This window comes from Zonotrichia albicollis, chromosome 7 (assembly GCF_047830755.1).
Source record: "Zonotrichia albicollis isolate bZonAlb1 chromosome 7, bZonAlb1.hap1, whole genome shotgun sequence".
Taxonomy (NCBI): domain Eukaryota; kingdom Metazoa; phylum Chordata; class Aves; order Passeriformes; family Passerellidae; genus Zonotrichia; species Zonotrichia albicollis.
In genome coordinates, this window is record NC_133825.1 from 49,411,886 (window position 1) to 49,438,687 (window position 26,802).

Genomic DNA, 26,802 nt, shown 5'->3' on the forward strand with positions numbered 1-26,802 from the left:
AGCAAAACAAAAGCAGACAGGAACAAGAAAAACCTTCCTGATAGGTGTGGTTGCCAGGGCGTGCAGGTAATTTGAAAATGAACAAGGAATCTGTTGTCTGAACTGAGGATAAATCACAGTAAAAAGATGTCAAGTGGCCAAAAAAAAACAAAACCCAGGTATAACAAAGCTGAAGGCAAACAAAAAAGCACATTCTTGATAAGACTTTTTATTTGCTGGTAGTTCACATCTGGGATGAGGCAGACTGAGCTTCCCTCTGATGTGGATCTAGAATATTGAATTCTTTTACAGGCTAAAAAATTGCCTGTACAGTAAAATTTCACAGTTTGAAAGCAGTGTCACTCAAACACTCACTTTTAGGGATTTTTAGTACTGAAGATTTGCTGTTTTTTTATTGCTGTTTGATATTTTGTAACTTGTACTGGAGTGGCAACAAAGGGCTGCTTTGAGTTGGCTTTAGCATCTGGATCACTAAAGGTATTGCTGAATTATATAATTTATTTGTTGATATATATTCCAAAAGCTTGCTGCATCTTAATTCTTAGTTTTGTAGAACTCTTGAAAAGAGCCATCAGAATGAGCATGTATTTATTAATTTATTACATATTAGCATTGCAGAAAGAATGAAATAAATCCTATTGATTCTTCCTCTTCTTTGCACTACCTTTTTGCTTTGTCTGCATTCACGTTGTAACTTTGTCTTCACTCCATCCATTTCTTTCAGGTCTATCACTTGTTATCAAAATTCCATAGTAATTAGGATGATTTGTGGCCAAGGGAGCTCTAACTCACACAACTGCAGGCTCTGGCAGAGTGGCCCTGGCAGAATTGGAAGGTCTGCTTTGTTTTGGGCTGCAGAAGACACATCTGTGAGCATTAACTGGGAAATACCTCTTTATTCACCCAGCACTTCTAAATTGGGGCTCTTGTTAAGGAATGCCTTCCCATCTCGAGTGAACATGACTCGTTATTTCAGTGCATTTTTCCTGCTTTTCAGAGGTGATTCTTTTCTCTGGCAACTTCTGAATGTTCAACGTTGTGAAATGTTGTTTGTTGTGCTGAGAAAACACCCATCCTTCTCCTGGTGTGAAGGCATTTCTGGAGCCTGAAAGGAGAAGGAAATATTTTTTCTTTTGGAATAGGAGTAAAATTGATTCCAGAAAAAAATTAATATTTTTGGAGGAGTTTATTTTTCAAGCCATAGAGATTGATGTAATGCATGGCTGGAGACCTCCAGTCATGGAGCAGCTTTCAGGTCTCCAGTAGTGGAACAGTTAAATTTTGCCACAGCTGACCTCACAAAAAGCCCTGAGCTCCAAGGGGAGGTTGAAATCCATCCAATGTCCTTTAGCTTTGTTCTGGAAAACCTCATTTAGGGTGAAGCCCTCTTTGGTTTGCAAGGGCTGAAGCAGCACAAACGCTGCTCTGTTTGCAAGATACAATATTTAGCCATAATGCAGATGCCTTCCCTCGTAATGGATGTGAATGGACCTCACATGAATGCCAATGAATGTGTAGAGAAAAATTAAGCTGCCATTTGCTGCTGTTATTGAATGTTTTACAACAGAATTGCTGCCAGTTGTGTGAGGTCTTAAGTGTTTGACATCAGCTCCAATGCTGCCAGAGCATGGATTTGGATCTTTGTGTACCAAGAAAAACTTTCCCATCTTTATTGTCTTAAAATAACCTCAAGGGTAAGAAACTGCCTGGAGCTTGTGGCTTCAGAGTTTAGGAATGTTAGTGTGTAATGATGAGGGGAAAGAGTTGGTGGCAGGGTTTTTAAAAGGCATAAAATTATAGCCAGTTGTGTTAATGAGTGTCCTTGCTGAAGATTTAAGCTCATATGCTTTGTAGTGTTTTTCTCATGTAACTAAACAGATTTTAACTAAACACATTCCAGTGTGTTTTGTTGGAGCTGCTTTTGTTCAGGCATCGCAGAATCAGAATCCCAGGATGGTTTGGGTTGGAGGGGACCCCAAATCCCCCCCCAGTGGCAGGGACACCTCCCCCTGTCCCAGGTGCTCCCAGCCCCAATGTCCAGCCTGGCCCTGGGCACTGCCAGGGATCCAGGGGCAGCCACAGCTGCTCTGGGCACCTGTGCCAGGGCTGCCCACCCTGCCAGGGAACAATTCCCAATATCCCATCCAGCCCTGCCAGGGAACAATGTCTTCCCAGTCTCTAATCCAAGCCCACCCTCTGTCAGTTCAGGACTTGAGTTGTGCTTGGAAGCTCCAGGGTTTGTTCTGAGGAGCAGTGAGTGGGGCAGAAATGGCACAGGAGCCCTGGGAGATGCAGCAGCAGCAGCAGAAGTGCATCTCCATGGGCAGGACAGTCCAACCAGGTACCTCACAGGCTGTGGTATCTGCATCACACCTGTGTGGGATTTCCTTGGAGCAGTGTGAGCATCCCTGTCTGCCTCTGTCCCTGGAGCTGTGGCTGTAGTGACAGGCTGGTGGTGTCTGTGGTCAGCCTTCATCTCTCATCTTCCTCAGGTGCTGGAGAGGACCAGGGGGGCACTGCAGGGCAGCTGAAACAAATCCCAGGGAGAGGGGAGTGGTGTGGCATTGCAGGGAAGGAGCAGTGACAGCAGTGATCTGTCACCGTGAGCTGGAATCCAGCCCTGGCTCCTTTGGGCTGGGCTGGGACGGTGGGTGGGTGGCAGGTGGTGGCAGTCCTGGAGGAGAGGGGACATGGAGAGTCCTGTCCTGTCCTCTGCAGGGAGTGGCACCTCACCTGAGCACTGCCACGTGTGATGCTCGTGTGGCCTTCACGCTGGGTTTGCTCACTCAGCACTGATGTTTGGCATCCTGGGGTGGCAGTAAGTGAGCAGTTAATGTGTGACACCACAGGAACAGGGAGATGAGTGCAAAACACTTCAAAGAAATGGGGCCTTTGTTCACCTGCGACAGCTCTCTGGTGTAGTGGATGCAAAACTAGGATTAGGTTCATCTCATTGGTGCCTTCCCCAAAATCCTTGTGCTGGCACTGCACAAGGGCTGGTTTTCCCAAATTGAAAAGGGGATTTTTAGGGCACGGAGGTGCACATGGCCATGCTGGGAATGAGTCCCTGTAGCTCCCAGGCTGTGTGGCTAAAATGTCTCCTGAAAATGTACCTGTGCTCCTGGAAGTTTCAAGCAGTGCAGCAGGATGAACACCCCCTCCGTGTACAGTAGGACCTGTTTTTGTGAGTATTCTGAACTTTTCTCTCCATATTTACAGCTTTGTGCTTGAAAGAGGGTTGAATATTGACCTAATTTGTCTTTTGAAAGGACACAGAGTTTTACTGGAATACTTATGCTATTGGAGTAGACAAATGCAGGTACTATTCCTTTGGTGGCCGCTGCAGAAGGTTGATGTGCTCTAAGATTTACTGTGCATCACCTTAGCCATCATTCCCATAAGTATTAATTTTAACTCCACTAATAAGAAACTGAACAAAAGTGGAATTATGAGTTCAGTAGTATTCTATGAAAGGTCAGTTGTTAAAAAGGCAGAGTCTGACATTCTGTGAAAAAGGTGCCTTCATTAATCATCCTGATAGGATAGCATAGGATATTCTTGACCAATACCCACCATCCTGGCTGTGCAATGTGCTGAATTCCATCTAGAAAAACAAGGATTAGGTGAAGAAATGCACAGTGACCATTTTTTACTACTGTAACATTACTATTTCTTTATTCAAAGTATAGAAAAATTAATGGAGATTCTTTTCTTAGGCAGACCGTCACAATTTTAAAAGTTTGTTAATTTTATAGAGTCCTGCATTGTTATGGGAGTAATATTTAAATACACAATCTGTAGGAATATAAATGCAGTAATACCGAACACCAATATTAATGTAATTTATAAAGTATTTATGACCTCTTAGAAGAATTTTCTTATTATGTTGTTTAAATATGCAGTTTTGCTGCACAATAATTCATCTCTGTAAATCCTGAACGATTACTCCTCTGTGAACCCAGCAGTTTTAATTGCCAAGTAAAATGTTTTCCTGGGTGAAATTATTATATTGAATTGTTTGTGTGTTTTTTCCTTGTCCACCACAGTGATGGCAATTTGAAAGTTAATACAAATTATATAAATTATTAAGCACAGGCCTAGTGGAACATTAATCAGGAGAACATCTTTATTGTGACCGTTCCTGACAGATTATGTTCACCATGATGCCCATTAATGCACTGCATTGTGAGAGCCCATGTCCATTACAGAATCCCCTTTGTTACCAGTGTCAGGTCTAATTCAGGGCAGCAAATCTCAGGCCAGGTTGAATATCTTTTGGATATTTGATGGAAAAATGATGTTTTGGAAGCCAGGGGCCTCACCTGTTTAATTCTCTCCAAGTTGTTAGCTTGTGTAGCAGACACTGTAAAATGCAAAGTCTGCAGTAGTCTTTTTCCCTTTAATGTCATAATTTTGCATAATGGCTGTTTGTGCTACATTGACTAAGTCCATGGATTGCTTAACATAAGTGATTACATTTTCCTTTGATTATAAACTCCCTCCATTAGAACTACTGTACAAAAACTTGTAAATGATTTGTTGTTCAAGCTTTCTACTTCATTAGCTCCAACCCACACTCTACAAGAGTCGTTGTCTAAGAGTTACTAATATTTGTAATGAGCTGTATAATATGGGCCCTTTCACTAAATTTAAAAACAGATGGTATCTGTTAACAACAGTTTATCATGCAAATTGAACCCTGGCAAAAACTCCTCTCAGTGGTTGCGTTGCTGTAGGCCAAATCCTGGTGTCTTGGTTGGGTTTTTGATGAAATAGCAAGAAGGAATAATTGTTGTTTTCCACACTTGTGACAGATGCAAACTAACCATGGTCAGAAGTCCCTGAGAAGTCAAAACTCCAGATTTTTCCTCTGGTGGAAGATTTAAGTTCCCTTTCATGCCTTTAACATGTGCTTTATGATTTACTTTCAAAATTCACAATTTTTGCACATCTTGGCAAGTTTTAGATCTCTGTACCTGTAATTTCTCTCATTTAAGCCACTGAGCTGCTGTGAAGGAGAATTTCCCTTTTGTGAGGACTTGCACATATTGATCTCAACAAGTGGAAAGATCAGAGCATGTAAGACACACATTTTTCTGCAAACTTTGAAAACAAGAGGAAAATTGTCTCACATTACTGAAATTCTGAAATTATACCATCAAAAGAATCCTCCTGCATGGTGTGTTTGCTGCTAATCCTGCATGGAGGAAGACTTCAAATTTAAATAGAGTGAGGAGTCTGCTTGTAAATATATTCTTGTAATACCAATTTTCACCCTCAAAAACTAAAAAATTTGGATTTTTTTTTTTTTAGTGTGAGGCATTCTGAGTGCTTGCACTTCTGTTTTGGAAGAATACAGGATCAGTCTTGTCTTTGTGTGCTGTAATTAATGCTAAGAAATGGCAAAATCTGATCTCTTGGCCTCAGTGTTCTGTAGTTTCTCATTGCTGTTGGTAAACAGTAATTCCCAGGATTATCTCACTTTTCCCACTGCCCATCCCATCCATTTGGAAAGAGGCATTTTGCCTGATCAGCCCCTTTCCTGCATTCCCAGCCCTTTTTTTTCTCTGGAAGGGCAGGGAAGGATGTGAGATGTGACAGCAGCCAGGGAAAATAGAAGGCACTTTTTAATTTTGTCAAAGGAAATGCTGGAAATTCCCAGCCAGGAGAGTCCATTAAAGCCAGGACTGTTCCCATATGGAGAGGAGCATGGCAGGTGAGCAGAGGAGGAATTTTTGGAGACCAAGCCTGGTGTAGGTTGGAGGTGATGCCAGGGAAGATGCTCTGAAGAGAGGAATCACTTTATCAATTTATTCTTGAGCTGATCTTTCTATTATAGCAGAATCTCAGGTGAATAACCATCCAAGCTGGACACTTGTCATTAAATAGCACAAAAATCACCTTGTTGGTAAGTTCTGGACATGCAGTTCCAGGATAAGGGAATTTATTTGGTGGCAGACTGTTGGTCCACATATGCTGAAATAAACACCTGTAGAGGCACAGCCATTCCTGTGGGAAGGATTTAAACCTACAGCCCCTTGTCCCTAAGACTGGCTGTGGTAAACCTGAGGCTCATAATGGCTTGAGCTCGTTACTAAATTATGGTTATTTAGTGGCTTATTTAATAATTTGTGGTCCAAATCAATTGTCAAGCTCATGGTGCACCTGAAAAGGTGCCACACTCTGCAGAGGTGGTGGGAACTCTTCAAGTCCTCCATCTATGTGGTTTGTTCAGCTCCAGGGGTGGCTACTCTGACCCTTGGAATGTCCTTCCTCTGTCTCATCCACCTAAACGTGTGATTTGTCTCAGCTTTTTTGCTTTATGCTGTTTTTTAGTCCTTTTTGGTTGGCTTACGTCTCCTTCCTGCCCTTCTGGAGAAGGGCTGAGGTGGACATGGCTGATTTATACCCATCACCTATAAATCAGAAGGTTTGAGACCCTTGGAGGAGGTGTGAGACGCCTAAAACAGCGTTAGTGAAATTAAACGGTTAATTTTGGACCTGCAGAACAGCTAGGGCAGCCCTTGCCTTGCGGGCACTGTAATTTGGAAGATATTTTGCATCTCTTTGTGTTCCCCTCGCCCTTTTTGCTGAAATAAACACAAAATAGGTGCTGTGGTGGGTGCTGTGCTCCTCCTGTGCCCCCCAAAAGTGGAGGGGCATCTCTGCTGTGGAGAGGGGGCCAGGCCCAAGCTCCCTGCTGTAAAAGCAGGGCACCAGGCAAGCCTATTCCGTGAATAAAAATGGGAAATGCATTGAAGTCGAGATACAGTATCTTTGTAGTAATAAAAGCAGTAGTACAGATTTACTGGGGAAGGAGTTTTAACTGTAATACTGTGGAATAGTGGGTTATTTTGTGTTCAAGAGCTACATTTATCACAAAAATGATGATATACAAATCACTTCCATATCACAAAATGTTCTTGGTCAAAATTGGCTTGAGGCAAGTGATATCTTCGAGTAAACAGTATATGAAGACCATATCTTAAAATGATAGATCACCTAATTTTGTTCTGACAGAGGTTTTTGCTGCAACAAACATCTGTCACTGAAATACCAATTCAGAGATATGGAAGCCAAATTGTGGAGGTTTTCCAGTGTTTGTCGCTCCTAACTTAGGAACGCCACTGTTAGTCCTGCAGATATTTGGAGATAGGAGGCAGCTCGTGGGTTTAACACCTTCAAGTGTTTCGTTAAGTGTTTTAAGAGGTGGAAGGGTCTTTAAATGCAGATTAGCAACTTGGGAAGGGCTTTGGACCTTTGGGAGAGAAGGGAGTGTTAATGCAAAGGGTGTGAGTCCCAAACACATCTGACCTGCCCTGTGAAACCAAATTTCGGACCCTGCTCTATATCTGAATGTAAAATAATCATCAAAAATTGAAATTTTGTCTCAAGCATTTAGAGACGTGATTAAATTTTATTTGGAGGTGAGATGTGAAGGATTTTAATGCAGTAAAAATATAAATATCTTCTGAAATACTTCTGTTTCAGTGGAGGAAATTTGTTTGTGTCTAGTTAGCAGCTTAAAAAACTAAACAAAAATTGCAAATCATTACTGAAATGAGTTTTTAAGTCTACTTTGTGTTGACTCGTGGTAGGAAAATGAAATTTGGCTCTAAACTGTCACCATTCTGTGATATTTTGCAGACAGGATGAAATGGCAAATACCAGGTCCTTGGAGGAGGAAAGCACTTACTGGTCATGTCAGAAATCCTTCCAAGTTTATTATTATTATTATACATCCCATATTTTATTCTAATTACTTTCAACTCCATTGATGTTCCTTTAACTCTCTGTTAACAAGAACATCCCTACCTCTGCACTTGCTTGGGTCTCATTTAAATGCCTATAAATACAATATAAATATGCAAATACATCGTTTTGATATATTTTTTTCAAATTTTTTAGTGCTTTTAACTGGTGCTGTGATCTGATCCAACGTCTAAAGGATCTGCAAGAGCTGTGTTTGCTCCTCAAATACACATTTTAAGTTATTTAAATTTCTCAAAGTAAAGCTGTGTTTAAGTCACTTTTCTCTGGGTTATCTTCATGTGGAAAATGGAAGCCAAATTTGAGTTTGGCAAACTACAGATAATAAACAAGATAGACCCTGAATTGGAGGGTTTTTTGTATTATCAGTCTTTATAATTACTTCATGGTTTTGTTGCATGATTTTATATGCACACTTCATGTGCTCCTTTTCAGAGGTGCACTAATCTAAATTAATAAAATCATAATAATAAAAGTTGATAAAATGGTAGTTACCACTCCATGAATTCAAGCTGTTGTAAGAATTACTGCAAGTTTGGGGATGTTAATACTCAAACTACTGGGTTTCACAAGAGCTTGTCCAAAAATTAATGAATTCTCTTGAAATTACTCATCTAAAGCACATTCAAAGGTGAGTTGGCACAGTACAGGAATTAAAAATGCTTCATGTTCCCCTTCAAGAGTATAAAAGTATTAATCCATTTTCCACCAAAAAAAAAAAAAATTAAGGAATGAACAAACAATAATTTTTATTTATTCATTCCTGTACCTTTCTGATCAATCCTGTTTGCTTAATCAACATTGCCAACTAAGTGAATTCAAGTTGTTGTGACAGGACTGGTTTGATTTGGCCCAAAATCTGAGAAGCCTTTGCTGGGCAGTGTGGAGGCAGAAAATTCTGTCAAATTCCGTGAGGTGCCAGCAGAAGGGGATCAGCTCCAGCCTGTGTGGGAAGGATAATTCCCATTTCCATGGGAACTGAGGACAGATCCTGGGCAGGCAGCTCTGGGAGGGGCGGGGTGGGAATGGGAATAGGAATGGAAATGGAAATGGAAGTGGAAATGGGGATAGGAATGGAGATGGGAATGGGATGGGATGGGATGGGATGGGATGGGATGGGATGGGATGGGATGGGATGGGATGGGATGGGATGGGATGGGATGGGATGGGATGGGATGGGATGGATGGGATGGGATGGGGATGGGATGGATGGGATGGGATGGGGATGGGGATGGGAATGGAGATGGGAATGGGATGGGATGGGATGGGATGGGATGGGATGGGATGGGATGGGATGGGATGGGATGGGATGGGGATGGGGATGGGATGGAATGGGATGGGATGGGATGGGATGGGAGTGGGAATGCAAATGCGAATGGGGATATGGGGATGGGCATGGGAATGGGAATGATGGGGATGGGAATGGGAATGATGGGGATGGGAATAGGGATGGGAATGGGAATGATGGGGATGGGGATGGGAATGGGAATGGGAATGGTCATGTTTTCCTCCTGTTACCATGTGGAGCTGCTCGTGTGAGCAGTCCGTGTTTTTTGAAAACCTGGACTGGTGTCACACGAGCAGCTCCTGGTGCAGAACCAGCAGTGCCGAGCGCGGGTTGTGGGCTGCAAGGAAGGGAGGAAGGGGTTAAAGAATTCATAAAAAATGAAGGATCCTAATATTAAAGTGGGGGGAAAATGTGGGTGAATGACATATTTTTTACACACCTCAACTGTCAACATTTCTAATCAAATCATCCAGCCTTCTTGCTTCTTAAATGATACAAGCAATATTTCCTGTAATAAACACCCCTAAGTCTAATGAGAGGCCCTAAGGCAACTTCAAATGTATGAATTCATTATAATTGAACAACATAATCTGCAGGGCAAAGATTCCTGCTACCCAGTCTTTTAACTTCGCACGGCTTGGGTGTTCTATGAAAAATGTTCTACATTTTGTTTACAATGTATTGCTGCTATTTGAAGTATTGTATGTTCCTGTAGTACATAAGATGGGGACGCATAATGGAGGAAAAATCAAGGAGGCAATCTTTCATTTTGTTCTGGTATGAAAAATTCAAAAGACTGAAAACTCACCCAGAGAAATTTTGCAAGCATATTATTTTCCGATGTTTCGATCAATTTGTCTGTCAACCATGCTGAGAGGTGGAAGGGGCCAGCAAAAGCAATTTAGCTTGTGAGGTCCAAAATAGAAATGTTTTAGGAAACCTTGTCACACATTATTTTTTTATATGAGAACCGCTGTGTTTTTTATTTGCTAGTCATATTATGAAGAGAAATTGGTATCAATCATCTAAATCACCTATGAATATCTGATATAACCGTTACTTTTGTGCATATAAATAAGGCGAAAAAAATATTTAAATGAAGCTTTTAAAGCATAGCAAAACCTTTGGGTAGACAGCAGGCTCCCCACTCAGGTTTTCCCATCTAAAAAATATCCTGTGCTTTTTAATTGATTGTACCCAAGTGACATCATAGTGAATCATCTTGCATATGAACATATTGACCTCTCTGTGCCTTTAATTAAGCTCTGATTGCTGCACGATAAGTTTGCTGTGGATTGATAGGTGTGCCAGCCCATGTTCAAACTCTGCATGTGTACGGGGCTGGGGAAGGAGCATATGTGCAGGAGGGAGATTAATTCCCTCATTTGGGGCTTCCTATTTGTTTATATGATAAATACGGCTCCTGTCACTCGTGAAATCTTGTCAGTGCAGCTGAAAACTGCAAGTTTAGTGGAAAACAGCAGGTTTGGTTCAGTCTCTTGCCCACTGCACTTTGCTGGCACTGAAATGTGCTGGTTTTGGAGTGATAAAGTTCACCTGGTGTCACCTGTGGGACTGGACGGTGGCTGGGAAGGGAGGTTTCCACAGGCCCAGGAGGGTGTGTGGCCACTCAGCTGAAAGCAGGATGTTAATAAGGCAAAGACTGAGTGGTTTGGGTGCCCTCACTATTGCAGAAGTGACACTTTTGGGCAAATGCAGGGACAGGCAGCTGTGGGGTTGGTTGTTGAGGGCATTGAGTTGGCCATGAGGAGAGAGAATGGGAATAAAACAGGTGATGGAGTGCTGAGTAAGAGAGAGGTTTTGGAGGAAGCAACAGTGATGTTTTTGAGGGTTGAAAGGATAACTAGAGTGGTGAAGGAATGGGGCTTTGTCAATATTTGAGATGTATGAACAAATGTAATATAAAATTCTGGTAGAGCAAGTAGGATGGTAGATGAAACTTCAACACTGAGAGTGTGATGGGCTTGGGTTCATCCAGACTCAGCAGTGTCAAGGATGACACTATTTTAGGGGAAAGAGTGTTTCTAAAGGAAAGCTGGAGAATTGCTTCTAATCAGAGGAAGCAACAGGAGATACCTGAGGAAGAGAAAAGGAAGAACAGGAGAACAGCACAGACACATGGTGTGATTTTTGTCACTCTGTTGTCCTGAACAGAGTCAGACTTGATCATGCTGTGGATCCCTTCTAACTCAGGCTATTCTGTGGTTTGTTTTCTAGTGTTCTGTGAGCAGCAAGCCATGAGTCAGGAGTGTCTCTGGACCAGGTGGGTCAGCAGTGTCCCTCACAGAGCAGAATCCCATTATCCTGTTCCTAATGGGAGACAGAGTGACAGTCATGTCTGTTCCTTGCTGACACCCTCTGGCACTCAGGGTTGGTGGCGACGCTCTGAACGTGCTCCTTAATGGCTGAGCTTTTCCAGTTGTTTTGTGTCTGGAATCATCTCATCCTGGTTGTTTACAGCCCTTGATGTCTCAATCTCTGTAGCCTTCTGATGTTGATGTCCTTTGTCATTTTTCGCTGCCTCTGGAGGAGCCCCCGAATGTCGCTGGCTCCCAGGACCGCGTGGTAGAGACTGCTGAGAAACCACCCAATTATTGCTGTTGCCTTGTGATCAGAGGCTCGTGCTGTTAGGGATGAAGACAGCCCACCTCCTCTGTCGTGCACTTTAGCCTGGGCTTTGATTTTCCCAAGGGCAGGCTTGCTGCAGCTCCCTTTGAGAGGCTGTGCCGTGGCTTGGCAGATCCCTGTCACCCCGCAGCCTCTCCCGGAGTGTCAGCCTGTCATTCCAGGCTCCCTCTTATTTACTTACCTAATTCATGCTCCTTGATCATTGGAGATTGTACATTTTGAAGGATATAAACTGTTTAATTAGCACTTTTACCTCCTGTTGTTTAACATTATGTGCTGCGCCTAGTGTCATGTGAAGCCTGTATGTTTATTTAATTTTCTCTTAGATCAGCTCTTGCAGCTTTGATAATCTTTGCTCTACAAGTTGGAACTTTCCAGAGTAAATGGATCACTCCAAACCAAAGTCCCATGCAAGTGGTGGAGAAAGATGTACAGTATGAGCCAAATAGGATGGGCTTTTGGTTGGGAAAGATTAAATTCAAGATGATTTGTTGGGGAGGGCTGTGTAGTTATTTGTAGTTTGTGTCAGGGGTGGGATTTACAGCTGTTGTGATAAATTTATATTCTTCAAAACAGATAGGCTGTATTTTCCCTATTCCCAACACACGGATGTGAGCATTGCAGTGGGAAACAGATATTTTAGTGCTTTTAATATTCTTTGTATTGTGCTTTAGAAGAGTTTTGCTTTTTAGTAGGACATTCCTCTAACAAATCAATACATTTATCTGTAGAACTTCAGTTTTGTAGAATTTTGTTTTTCTTTGTTTGTTTTTTTTAATGTTTCCACTTGTTGTATTAGAAATCTCAGCATCCTGGAATTTCAGAGATTGCTAATGGTCTCTCAGTTTCTGGTAATTTAAGCATCACCTGAAACACCTTTAGGTTTTCCTACCCATATTTAAAGCTGCTGTTAAATCTTGAGAAGGACCTTCACCAGTTTCCTTTTGGGCTCAAACTGGTGTTTTGTAAACTTCACTGGTTTTCCTTCATGGGCAAAAATTTAGATGGGATAAAGCCTTTGTGGAAAAACCTTTCTTTAAAAAAAATAAAACAAGCCTGTAGCCTAGAAGTGTTTAAGGCCAAGTTGGACATGTGGGATAGTGGAAGGTGCCCCTACCATGGCAGGGCTGGGATGGGATGAGCTTGAAGGTCCCTTCCAACCCAAACCAGTCTGGGGTTCTCTAAACATCTCACAGAGCTACAGAAGTGCTTTCAGAACAACATAGTTTATAAAATTTATTTGGCTAACATTGGGCTCTAGGAACATGAGAGATGTTTGGGTGGAAATGCAAAGCCAATAAACTGAAGGCAGGGATTTGATCTTCACTCTGTTCTTGTTGCCTTGGGCTGAAAGGCAGATGTGTGAAAGAGCAACTTCAACAGTGATGCAGAAATACATTTTAATGGCTCCAAATGTTGAAATTGTTGTGTTCAGGATGGAGCTGCTCAAGGATCTGATTTATCCTTGGCTCAGTTTCCTGCACATTGTATTACCTAGTTTTGGTTCTGCTGTAGCAGGAACTCTTTGGCTTCTGTCAAAGAAGTCTTATCTCCTTTCTCATGACATTTCATGAATATGAAGAGCTAAAATACGAAATGTTTGACAGTTTTTAATTGGATGAAAACAAAATTGAGCCTTTCTGTCTCCACCGTCTGGCAGGAGGCAGGAAGTTTTCTGCTGGGCATGGCCAGAGAAGAGCTCCATGGAGCTCAAATTTCCGTTTTCCGTGCATGATTTTTTTTTTTTTTGCCTTAGATTTTGTTTTGTTTTTACAAAATATTGGTTTATTGAGAGATGTGTTACCCTCAATTGACATATTGACATTTCCAGGAACTGTGGTTATTGTTTTGAGAAATACAATCCTACACTGACAGATTCCTATCATTATTTGGAACCGTTGCTGAGGGTTAGTGAGACAAGTCTCATAAATAATGAAAGTGAATCATATTGGGGAGAACAGCAGCGAGGAGCAGCACAGGGGAGTGCTGACACCAGGTAATTTTTGCTCACTGTGACATCACGCAGCGCTGGTGTCACACACCATGGTGGGGACAAGGACTCGCAGGGCTGGGTAATTAACTCGTGCCGCTAACTACCTGCCCGAGTCATTAACAGCACAGGGGATAACTGGGCTCACTCTCCTCTCCTCGCAGTACCCCCCAGAGCACCAGGCACAAATGCACAAGTGCAAGAGATGCACTTGAACCTGGAATATTTCTCCCCTAACCTAAATTCTCTCAGCCCGTGGTTTCCCTGACTTTATTATTTGACAGCTGGGAAGAAGTTTCACACTGGACTGCATCTGATTTGCAGTTTTACAGGGAGCAATTGGCAGCCAAGGTAGAAAAAAGGAGAAACAGGGTTGGTTGTGAGGAGTTACATAAGGCAGAGGCTCATCATCCGAACCGGGGCTTGACCTGGATTTGGGACGTGTTTCTCAAGTTGGCAGAGAGCTCTAATTAACCTCCTGTTAGAATCAGGGAAATCATTTCACTTATTCTGAGGTAACAAATTCCTCCCTGCTGTTATTTCTGGAAGCAGGTAAGTTTAATATCAAATGCCCTTTGCATGCCAGAGATGTGTTTCCATTATTATTTCACCTTATTCCTGCAACGCTGGTGTCCCTGTGTGTGCTGTGAAAATGCCAGGCTTGAAGAGAGTCTAACATACATTGCCATAATTATTTTAATGAGAGAGAATGGAGGAGATGCTTCTCTGCCATCTGTCAACAGACAGCAGTCATGGCTCAGGCTGGACTTTATTCCCTTACAAATTGTTCTTCAGTTCTGAATACTGAATTCTCTATTACTTCTTCTAGGTCAACTGCATTTATAATCTTCCCTGGTTCTCTGTGACGTCTACAAATTATGACTCCAAAGCTGCTCATTAATTTTGTGAAGCTCCCAGCGTGTTACCTGCTGCTCCCTGCACTCACCTGCCTGCCCAGCATCACACACACCCTCACTCAGAGGGGACCAATGGGTGCCACAAGCACCTGGGCCACTTCCTAACCTGGAAATCCCATCAGCAGTAAATGCTCCAGGAAACGGTCAGGGTGCTTTGAATTTATTTAATTTATTTCTCACAGGGCTCTTATATTTAAGAAAGAAAAGCCCCTCTAATGCAGTTGGCCGGCAGGTGGTTGGAAAACCTGAGGGAAAGGAGGATTGGCAGTTTTTATATTTTTCCATACAATTATTCTCTGGACTGTTTTTGCTGTTACTTTAGTGGCAAGGAATCTGTTTCTTACAGGATTAGTAAAAGTCAACAGTTTTCTCCACCCACAGAGCAGCTGCCTCCATGCTGCTGTGGTGGTGCCAATGTGCCACTTGATTTGTTTAAATGTGATTTGTAAGTAGCCAAAATTAGGACTTTAGAGTAACATTTGATGGCTTTGGCTATGGTTTTGGTTTGCCCTTATTTACATTGTCCTTCAATATTTGCCTCTCAATAATCTCCTCCATTTAAAACATAGACATGGCCTTGATGTGAGCTGTGCTTTAGCTCTGCTCCAAATAATAGGAAATAGCAATAAAACAACTTCTCTTTTTCAATATATTTTCCTTCACTTCAACTATATGGACCCAGGTATAGGTAAATTGAGAAGAATTTATCATGAAAAGGCCAAAACTTCCAAAATATGTATTCCAAAAGGAATGCGACCATTCCCACCTCTATTGTCCATCCTCTACATCAGAGAATCAAGTGGCAGAAATATTGCATTAAAAATATCACAGCTTTCCTTAAATATTTTGGAAAACATTATTTCATATATTCTTTTTGTACCCCTGTTCCTGTTTGGAATGAGGCTGTGATGCTTAAAGTGAACTTGATTTTCATTTGAAGACTTGGTGGTATTGACACATCTCAAAATTCTCACCCAGCCTAAGACCAATTAATATTTCTTTGTAACTTCAGTTTACTGGGTGAAGAATAAAAAATAATATAAAAGAACCAGTGAAGCCAAAGTCTTACTGGTTTGGTTTTTTGCTAAATATACACTGAGTTTTGCAAAGTAAAACTGGAGCTGGAATATTATGGAAAAGAATTATAGAATCCCAGACTGGTTTGTGTTGGAAGGGACCTTAAAACTCATCTTGTTCCAGCTGCCTGCCATGAGCAGAGGCATCTTCTACAATAAGTTAAAATTAAAAGTTTTTAAATTAAAACTTTTTGAAATAGATAAAAACTGTTTTTCAGACTGTTCCGTTTTTTCAATTGCCTTATTTAACTGCAGTTAAAGCTAAAATACAAATTTATTATAAATCCAGATTAGCATGAGCTGCCTTAAGCAATCCTGTTGTGTTTCGCTGCAGTTTGAAAACCAGGCAATAGTGACACCGGTTTGGTTTATTTATTTTTTTTTTTAACTCTCTGGTTCTGAACTGTGAATCTTTTTCTCCCTTGCCCTGCTCAGGCACTACAAATCAGCCTTCCCATAGACTGTGTGATATTAATCTCCGTGGGGCGGACACCTCAATGCAGGTGCTATAGCTCTTCCCCTCCTCCAGTTATTTCAGGTTTTAATCTCACTTCCTTTGATTTATTTGCTTATGTCATGTGGAATGTGTCTGGCTCCTTGCCCTCTCCCTGCTTCCCCTCCTGTACACCCTGGGTGCCTCCTGGCTGCTCCATTGTTGTGAGCGGCTCCGGCTGCCGCTCCTCGGGACGCGCTTGTTTGCCGTCGTGTTCTGCCGTGATGAATTTCCCGCAGTTTGCTTGCTCTTGTTTAACTTTCTGTCGGATTATTACACAAATTGCTTCTGGTGTTTGCTTCGCTTGAAACCTATGAATCAAAATAGCGGGGCTGGTGCTGCAGGGGGATCCAGGCTGTGCTGCAGCGGGGTTGGGTTGGGATGGGTTTCCCCATTCGCAGCATCCTCCGCGCCCTGCCTCCTGCACAGGGCTCCTGGGAGCCTGCTTCACACTGAAAATAACAGATCTCCGTGGAGGAAAGGGCAAAAGGAGGCTTAACGAGACAAATTCATGGGGTTTGTCACTGAACAGCAGAATTTATGGTATTTTGGCCGAGTGGAGGTGTTCGTGCAGGTATTGGTGTGTGTGATGGCATTGGGGGCAAAGTAACCCCTGAGCTGTTGGAACAGCACACAGGGAATGGCTCCCACTGCCAGAGGGCAGGGCTGGATGGGATATTGGGAATTGTTCCCTGGCAGGGTGGGCAGCCCTGGCACAGCTGTGGCTGCCCCTGCATCCCTGGCAGCGCCCAAGGCCAGGCTGGACATTGGGGCTGGAGCACCTGGGACAGTGGGAGCTGTCCCTGCCATGGCAGGGCTGGCACTGGGGGGGATTTTAGGTCCTTTCCATCCCAAATAATTTCAGGTTTTTCTGAATTCAATCCTATGAATTCTCCACTGTCCCAGGTTGCTCCAAGTCCCATCCATCCTGGACTTGAACACACAAGAAGTCACCCCAGCTCCAGCAGGGATTGACCATCCACCTCCACTGCTGGAGGTTTGACTGCCTGGGAAAAGAGTGTGGGGCTATCACTGAAACACAGGAGGTTTAGCTAATTGCCTAATAATTGTGTATCTATTTTAAATTGCAGTCTAGGAAAATATTTCACATCATTTTTCTGTGCTGTGACTCTTTTGGTGAGTCCATGGGATTTTTATTTCTCTAGCCCATCCAAACATCTCTGCTGCAGTGGCCTCAGTTGAATTTCTTGATCATTCCTTGCAGAGGAAACAATATCTCTGTTTATCATCTGGTCAAATGCCTGTGTCATTATTCAAGTTGCACATCTGAGGTCAGAGATAACATCAGATTTTTGACAGTATGGATGATTCAGTATGAGGATGTTTTTCTAAAATAAAAGCAAAGTTTGCTTTTTTTACTGGAGAAAAAAGAGAAAACGTAGGAAACTTCAGGTCAATTACATTATTTAAGTTAAGGTTGGGGATCTTGGTTAGAGGTAGAGTCTAAGTCCATTTTGATCTGGGGTTAAGGGAGGTGGAAATCTCACCGTGTCCATCTCCAGGGTTAGTCTGTGTTTGGGGTCTTCCTGACTTCATGGCAGACAGATCCAGAGGAACAGAACTCAATAGTCTCCCTTTGCAATGTGTAGTTTAATATTTCAGTGAATACAGGTGGCTGCTGTGATTACTTTTTCATTAGTATTTGGTCCCTTTTCCTGCTCCACACTCTGCTCCCATAAAGTTTGCTATTGAAGCAATGTTTTTTTCCCAGATTCACTGAATGGGTTTAAAGTGTAACACCCAACTGTTAAAATTATTGCATCTTTTCCTTCAACACCTTGTCAAATAAAATGTCTCATTACCATGCAAATAGAAATTCTTGCTGTTGCCAGGCAGGCAAAGTGTTTGGGTGCAGATTACAAGTTGCTGAACCCTGGTGTTGCTCCAACACGTCGGGAACAAGCACAACTTCCATCCTGGCGTGATGGGCTGGAAATGTCAGGCTGGGGCCTCACATTGGAACAGCTCAATCCACGCTGGGAGGGCCTGGGATGGCAGAGCTGAGGGGCAGCTGATGATGTTGGCATTGGGATTTGGATAAGGATGCGCTCAGTGAAACCCTGCCCGTGCCCAGAGGGGGCTCACAGCAAGGACGGAGAGGGACATCCCACTGGGCCATGGGTGCTGGGACAGGGGAATGGCCTGAGGGTGGAGAAGGGTGGGTTTGGATTGGTTATTGGGAATTGGGAATTCTGGCAGGGTGGGCAGACCCTGGCACAGGGTGCCCCTGTCCAACCAAGGCCAGGCTGGACATTGGGGCTGGGAGCACCTGGGACAGTGGGAGGTGTCCCTGCCATGGCAGAAGTGAAATTGGATGGATTTGAAGGTCGTTTCCAACCCAAACCATGGGTTTATGGTTCTGTGTAGAGACAGGAATTAAATTTTATTCACTTTAAGACATCAGCTCTGTCTTGCACCAGGGACACGTCCTTGGAAGGGCAGACCCAACGCAAGTTGGTGAAGCAGTTGATGATTGCTGAGCTGGATGTTGCATATCAGCTGTCCATGTACCAAAACATTGATTCTATACAGTTTGCAGGAATATACTTATTTAAAATTCAGGCATTAAGATCATCAACCCATATTCCTGTTTAGAGACCGGTTTCACTCAAGACAAACATTTGTGTGAGTCTCACAAAACCAGTTCCTTGCTGCCAGTGACCTGAAGCAGCTGCTCACTCCTGAGCTGGTTTGTAAAGTCAAACCCCTCCTGGAGTACCGAATTCACAGCAATTCCTTGGCAGGGAGTGGGTCAGAGTTTGTTTCAGGAGCTGAACCATTTCTCTGGGCAAAACTTTGAGTGATTTTCAAAACCTCCACCGCCTTTCTCTTGTTGTTTATTCTTTCTAGGAAAAAACAATTTTGCATGCAAACAATTAGCAGTTCTTCTGCTGGTGTCTAGTCTTTAATGTCAATATTTTAGCTCTCTGTCTTTGCTGTTCAAAACACTAGGAACGGGTAATTCATCCAAAATAAATATGCAATTTTGAAGCTGATTTTCAAGCAGATGACTGTGAGGAGGTGCTGGAAACAAGCCAGTGGCTTCTCATCTTGTAGTTCCCAGAATTAATTTCCTCACAAGTGCAAAAGGCTACAATACAAAATTAATTCAATCCCCACTAAATGTTTCCCTTTGCCAGTCGCGTTCCATTCTTTCAAGAAATTCTTTCATTCTTTCCATCTCTTTCCAACAGCAGGAAAACAAACCAGCAAAGTTCTACCTCTTAAAAGAAAAAAAACAAAACTGGTTTCCAAAGTTTGGTGATCTTTATCTTTGCTTTGGAAGAGGGAAATTTTCTTTTCAGGTAACTTGTCCAAGGATAATTTTTGCATTTTATGGTGACTTTTCTTAGAAACCAACTTCTCCTTTCCAGAGCATCTCCCCTGTGTTCTGCTCTGACTCCTTCGTTAGGGTTTATTTAATTACAGTGTGCCTCAGGGTTGCTTTTTCCAGAGGGGAGATGAAATTTAAGGTTTTCTAGATCCAACACTCAAGATCACTTTTATGTCTCTCAAAAACAACACCTGGTTAAATGAAAAAAATATGCCATGAAGGAGGAATTTAGACATTATGTTAAAAACTAAAAAATTGCTCAATTTTTTGTCCCACTCTGCTGAAATAAGGGGATTTTTAAAGTAATTAATGTTTCTGTAAAATCAAATGTTATTTTAAATGATTTTCAGAGTATCTTCAGCTGCTCACACAGGTTTGAGATGTATAATATACAACTCCTTTCCTGAAAAGACTTTTGTGCTAAGCTGCATTAAAATAGCAGATTTTATTGGGAAAGAATTGGCTGAATGGATGAGATTTCTTCAGCTGTAAATACATAACAAAAGAGAGCTTTTTGTGGGTTTTTTTTTTGAGAATCCTCTTTGTTACAAAGTCACAGTTTGAAGTTCTGGATTTGATAACTGTAGATATTAATATGGGTTAGAAAGTCAGAAATCGCCTTGAGAGCCTTGTCCTCCTGAATCCCCAGTGCCAGAATATTTTTCTGGGAAGCAAAATTGCCTTTTTCATGAAAGAGTCAGAGTGTCACCAACTATGGATGAGTGCTATCAGTTGTCTCCTGAGACTATTTCATGGAATTTTTATTCTTGCCTCCAAACTGTGGCACCGTTCCCTCTTCACCTCTCAAATTGAATGAAATAAGAAGCTTTCTGTCTCAGCGTCTCAAAATCCTCTGGTGCTTCCAGTCCCTCCTTGTCAGGCACACTGGGGTATTTTCTTTTTTTTTTTCCTTTTTATTGACTAAAAATAACTGGAGGCTTTATCCTCCAGCACGAGGTTTCTTGACCAAATGTTCAACGTGGATTTCTGCTGTCCTTGGCTGAGGAACCACCAAGGAACCTTCTGTAGCACAGACTCCTCCTGATTTCCATCACACATCAATACCAGATGGGCAGTTTTGGGGGTTTTCACATTGATTTTATACCTGCAATTTCCCATCAGCTGTGTAATTGATAATTTAACCCCTTCTGAGTGTCTGAAGTCTGTATTTCCTTCCAGCTCGTTCCACAGTTGTGTGATTAAAGATGAGTTCACTCACACAAAGTCTCAACTTCACTGTTCAGTTTTTTCTGAGACCTCAGCAATATCCTATCTCCTGCAGTGAGTGAGGTGATTTCAGGTAAATCACTGCAATACAGGAATACCTGACACCAGACATGTTTTCTAAGTCAAGTGGCCACTTTCTGGAAGATGCAGCCAAATCCCTGTAGCATTTTCTGTTTCACCTTCTCTGAGCATGACACTGAATCCAGCCTGGCTTTCCCCAAAGGACAAAACTCTCCTGCCCCCTGGATCTTTAAAATTAAACACTAATAACCCTAAAGTCTGAGTGGCTAGAACTGCTTTAATGGCAGAGGTTATTCCAATAGATAACCAGGATTTATTTTGTATAAAACCCAGCAATATTAATGTTGTTTTGTAATTGCACTTTGCTTATTTTAGTTACAATAGGTGCTGTAGTAACAATGAGAAGATGCAGAAGGCTCCAAAACTTCACTTTAGGGAGAAACTCCCCCTCAGAGGGTCAGAAAATATTTCTTTCTAGAAATGTGTGATTGACTTTGACCTCTCTAGTGCAAGAACTGATGCTGGGAGGGTGAAGGAGAGGATTTCCACACTCAGGGTCTGTCAGAGAATGAGGTATGGGTATTTTCTTAAAAAAAAGAAAGCTGTGCTGTGCTCCAGGTCTGTCCCAGCTCTGCTGGCTTGTGGCACCTTCTGGAGAGGCAACTGCAGTTGCTCTGGGTAAAATGTAGTTGATAATATCTCAGGAAATGCTGCTTTTCCTGCAAGCAGCTTGGTACGGATTCTGCTCAGCCCCAAAATCACTTGGGCTGCTCAGAAATAATAGAAATGTCGGATTAGCATTACTGGACACCAAAAAAAAGCCCATTGCAAGCTTCCCATGTTCCTCAGGTGGATAAACATTGGAAGGGAGTGTGACATTGGAATCCGACGGCAACAAAGGAAAGGCATAAACAGCTTTTTTTCAGATATTTGTTAGTGGCAGGAATGCAGGAAACCCAGCTTTTGAGAATGGGAAATAGGCTTTTCTGTCCAGTTTTGTGTGCAGATGCAGCACTGGAAAGCTCCATATCCTGTGCTGCTGCAAGCCCTCGTCACAACTAGAGCGGAATATCTGCCAAACATCTTTGGTTCATTGCTTCCCGAGGTGTCTGGACGTGCACTTGTGTGTGGGCAGCTGAGGCTGAAGGCAATTTTTATAATTATGCACCTCTGAAAAATAAAATCCAAGTGTAAGCCTTGGCATGCTCTCTGATAGTGTGAAAAACTGCTCTGAGGAGACACAAATTGGTGCATTTTGGACTATTCCCATCTGAGCTGCACAGGCAACATGAGAAGTGGCAGCGTGGCTGTCAACAGAGAGGCCAAGGACCCCGAGCTTCACAGCCTGCTCCAGACCCCGCTGCTGTTATTCCCAGAAAAAAATTACTGTCAAAAAAAACCCCGCTTTGTAAAGCCATAATAAATCCAGCAGAGCGAGCGCCCCTTCCGTGGCGTGCTGGAAAGGGGGTGGGTGTTAAATGGAATATCCAGGCTGCTTTGGTTTGCTGCATTTTGGGAGGTCTGGGGTTTAAATCCCACTTTCTTTTTGTGTGTGTGTGTTTTTAGATGTGTATTTTTCAGCGTGAGGGATTTCTGCTTCCCACTGATTTTCAGCTTGCTCTGCCCCTTCTGGGGTTTTCTGCAGTGGTGGGAGGGGAGGATACAGAACTTAAAGCACATAAGGAAATTGCAGCATTTTCCAGGTAGGTTCATCTCATCACTATCCCAATATCAAGTAAGAAAACAAATTTTTAAAATAAATAAATTACGACATTTTTCCTTTTTTTTTTTTAGGAAAAACACTAAAATTTGGATTTTGAACATCAGGACAGTTGAATGGGTTCAATGTCACAGAATTGCCGTGAATAATTCACTCCTAAAACCTTTAACTGCCATAAGAGCTGGAAATAGTGTTAAATTTTACTGTGGCAGTTTTAAGGAGCAAATTGATCTTTCCTTAGGCTTTGTAAAATAGATTAACCCTCGGGTCAGGTTGATCATGAGCATTCAGATGCATTGGTACAATTTGCCCAAATTTAAAGACTCTGGTTGAAGTATTTGTAAATCCTCACACCAGGCTATTCTTGCTGGGTGCAGGGGAGGGGACCAGGATAGAAAAGGGCCTAAAAACTGCAGATATTCCAGTTTTTGTGAGGATTTGTTCTCATTTAATTCCCAGCCAGGGAGCTGTGCCATCAGCACCTCCAAGCAATGCCTTCCCTGCCCAGGAGCCGTCCAGGGGTGCAGAAAACTCCTCAGGTTCTACAGATAAAATATTGAAAATATTTCAGGAATGTCTTCATTGTCCCCTGTCCCTCAGGATGAAAGTCATCTCCTGAATATTTTGTGGATAAACTCCTTTTCTCCTTTTATCATCCCCCTGAGGGTGAGCTGTATTTATGTACCTTTGCTCTTCTCGCTTGGGCCTTCACGGCTGTATTTTTATGATTTTATGGACAATTATTGTGAACAAAAAAGAATTATGAAGAAATTTTTAACATTTAAGCAAACTTTTCCCACATAAAACTCCTTTTAGTGCGAGTTCAGGGTTGTTATTTCCTGATGTCAACATGAAATAAGTTTATTTTCAAATTTTTATTTTGAAGACTCATTGCAACAAATTATTTTGTCTTCTTTTTGCCTTAATCCCACCAACATGGCAGAGGGCATAAGAGAAAAAGGGAAATATATGAGAGGAAAGAAGGCAACAGTGCAAATGTACCCATTGGATGTGGGAATTTGAACCAAACACTGCTTTACTCCCTGCACATTTTTGTTTGGAGAGGATTTGTGGAATTAGGGATATATTTTTCCCATTTAAACTTGCGCAAGGCAGAGGGAGAATTTCACTTTTGAAAACCAGAGTGGTGAATTGGATGAGTTTCAATTTTAGGTGCAGTTTAAAGGTTTTAAACATAAGGAAAATCTTAATTTTGTTGAGATTAACTACTAAATCTGGTATTTCCAGTAAAATCTCTCATACTATGTTTATGCTTAAAGCCACATATTGTAGGTGGCGGGAGGAAGAAGATCTTGGATTTTTATTCTGATTTAGTGGGTTTGAGTCATGGCATAAAGCTGGAAAATGGAATACGTGGCTGTGGAAGTGTTGATCCACAATCCCAAAGATAAAATGGGAAAATCTGCAAATTTAAAGCAGTGTCCTTTGAAAAAACAAGGAATAATAATCCTGGATGGAAGGCAGAATTCTTACAGGGGAGAAGTTTAGGACAGAACTGTAAGATCTGCCTCTGATAAAAGGGGAGGGAATTTCAGTGTATGGAAAAGGAAGAAAATCACTGGAGATCTGCATGACTCCATCATGGACTGGCCCTTCAAAAACCTTAAATATCAGGGGGAAAAAAGAGAAAAAGGGCAGCTCACCTCCAAAAAAAAAGGTTACAAAAGGAATAGCACCAGAATATAGAGCCAAAATAAAGAAGGAAAGGAAAATGCAGATGGGAGTAGCAAGAGACCCAGAGAAATCCAGTGATGAGTACATTAGGAGTAAGAGGAAGACCAAGCAAAGCGTTTGCTGTGCTCCTTGAGGGAAGCAGGGAGCCATTAGCAAATGAGACTGAAGTGTTCAATGACTTCTTGCATTTGTTTTCAATTAAAAAGAAAAAAAAATCAAAAGTGAGCAGATGGTTTGCACAATTAATACCAGGAGAAAATGGATGGGATCTCAGCCTAGGAGATCTACTGACAGAGTCCTGCCTCTTTCAAAAGGCCTGATTGTTTTAACCTGAGCATACTTGAGGGACTGGCTGCAGCACTTGCAGTCACACCAGCAACACTTTGGAGAATCCAGGGAGGCTGGGAGAGCTCGTGGACCTGGAGGAGCTCCTGGATCTGGGAGAGCTCCTGGACCTGGAGGAGCTCCTGGATATGGGAGAGCTCCTGGACCTGGGAGAGCTCCTGGACCTGGGAGAGCTCCTGGACCTGGGAGAGCTCCTTGGTCTGGGAGAGCTCCTGGGTCTGGGAGAGCTCCTGGATCTGGGAGAGCTCCTGGACCTGGGAGAGCTTCTCAATCTGGGAGAGCTCCTGGATCTGGGAGAGCTCCTCAATCTGGGAGAGCTCCTGGATCTGGGAGAGTTCCTGGACCTGGGAGAGCTTCTCAATCTGGGAGAGCTCCTGGATATGGGAGAGCTCCTGGACCTGGGAGAGCTCCTGGATCTGGGAGAGCTCCTGGACCTGGGAGAGCTCCTGGATATGGGAGAGCTCCTGGACCTGGGAGAGCTCCTGGATATGGGAGAGCTCCTGGATCTGGGAGAGCTCCTGGACCTGGAAGAGCACCTGGATCTGGGAGAGCTCCTGGACCTGGAAGAGCACCTGGATCTGGGAGAGTTCCTGGACCTGGGAGAGCTCCTGGACCTGGAGGAGCTCCTGGATCTGGGAGAGCTTCTCAATCTGGGAGAGCTCCTGGGTCTGGGAGAGCTCCTCAGTCTGGGAGAGCTCCTGGTCTCTACCTTTGGTGGAGAAAAGGAAAAAAGGAATCTGAGGAAGGGTAGGATTTGGGTTTCCTTTGGTTTGTTCTAAATTTTTTATTGCAGGCACAGATTGTACCAAGGAAGGTGTTCCAGGCCAGGATGGAGCACCTGGGATGGTGGGAGGTGTCCCTGCCCATGGCAGGGGGTGGAATGAGATGATCTTTAAGGTCCCTTCCACCCCAAACCATCCTCTTTAAGAAAGGGTGCAGCAACCATTGTGGACCTAGCAAATCACAGGTTTATCAGTTTCCCATAAGTGAGAAGAGGAAGATGTTTTGATTTTCAGAAAGGCTTTGGACCTCCTCAGATGGTGGTCTTGGTGCTGAGCAGAGGAATGGCTTGAGCTGGCACAGTCCTTAAATTTGCAGGTGGGAGGGAATGGAGGTTCACTGCAGGGTGGAGTCTGTGTGTAAAATAATTCTTGTGCATCAACAAAACAGTGTTAGTGCAGGTGATGCGGCTGAAAGCTGTCAGCTGTTCTCTACAGGCCTTTATCAAGATTAATCAACCAACAAGCCCAAGGCAGGCAGCTCTGGGAGAAGACTTTCCAATGGAATTTTTCCAGAGTCCAACTTTTCTGTAGTTTCTCCATTTACTTAATTGCTTGGGTTAGTGTCTTCTGCAGGTTAGTTGCATTTGATTTGGATTTTATGATTTAGGTGACACTTATTTGAATCAAAAATACAACTTTATGGCTAGGCTAGAGTGCCATTTTGCATTTAATTTACTAACTGCAAGGAAGTTAAAAAGTTTTAAGAAGTATTGGAGGGGGAAAAAATCAAGGAAGACAGTGTGGGAGAATTTATTTTATTACAGTGCCAGCAACTACTTAACACATACAAATTATGAAATGTATCTGGTAGTGTAGATAATGTATCTTAAAGCATCTGGTGTTTAGGTTCATGGAGAGCTCTACTTAAAATCAGAAATGCATGTTTTATGGCAGATTAGCATGTCCTCAGTGTGTAACCAGTTCACTTTCTGGAGTTACTATGCACAAATATCAGTAGTATATAATGCCATCGTAAAGCAAAGTGCATCCAGGTAGAATTACTGAGCCCATCATAAATAAATATGGTGCCTTTCTTCATCATCAGTATTAAAAGCCATGTGACTTCTTTATTGTCACAAGAAGAGGGTGATATTTAAAGCGTTATCAGTCAGAGATTTGGGTTCTTGGGTGTCCTTGGTTTGTCTGAAGTTGGGCATCCACCCAATAATACTTTTTATTTAGCACCACAGCAGAGTTAAACACTTGTGTCGGCCCAAAGTTTTAAGAGATGCTGCCAAGAACATCTAAACCTCTATTAAGGAAATATTTTTAATGAAAATATAAGATTTTAATCAGGGAAAACATTAGAAATAATGAGAAAGGGACATCTGCATTGCCACTCACCAACGTGCCTGGGTCACCTGCCCCTCCACAGCTGGGTGGCAGTGGGATGAGAAATAAATTATTTCATGGAATCCCAGGATGGTTTGGGATAAAAAGGACCTTAAAACACAACCTGTGCCACCCCAGCCAT

The 26,802-nt window shown here is 42.6% G+C and overlaps 1 protein-coding gene across 1 annotated transcript in view; it reads left to right on the top strand.

Moving 5' to 3' along the window:
• Positions 1 to 26,802, top strand: part of MGMT (O-6-methylguanine-DNA methyltransferase) — a 139,894-nt gene that overhangs the window by 33,497 nt on the left and 79,595 nt on the right. The gene's annotated exons all lie outside the window — the stretch shown is intronic.